Genomic DNA, 327 nt, shown 5'->3' with positions numbered 1-327 from the left:
CAAGTTTTTCACTTGGACCTGCATGCCACAAGCACATGGTTAGGGACAGCTTGGTTTAGCCGCTTAGGCCTAGAACTATTTCCTTGGGCCCTCCTATCCACTGATGCTCAAAGCCTTGGATCCTTTTTACCCTTGCCTTTTGGTTTTAAAGGGCTGTTGGCTTTCATTCCCTTTCTTGATCCAATGATTCCTTGTAAATTTTTTTTTCACTTTTTTTTTGCAAGGTTGTTTTTCACTACTTTTTCGTGCTTCAAGAATCAATTTCATGATTTTTCAGATCATCAATAACATTTCTCTTGTTCATCATTCTTTCAGGAGCCAACAATT

Source organism: Arachis duranensis, chromosome 10 (genome assembly GCF_000817695.3).
Source record: "Arachis duranensis cultivar V14167 chromosome 10, aradu.V14167.gnm2.J7QH, whole genome shotgun sequence".
In the NCBI taxonomy this organism is placed as follows: domain Eukaryota; kingdom Viridiplantae; phylum Streptophyta; class Magnoliopsida; order Fabales; family Fabaceae; genus Arachis; species Arachis duranensis.
The sequence above is the reverse complement of the archived record's forward strand: the minus strand, read 5'-3'. Positions refer to the sequence as shown.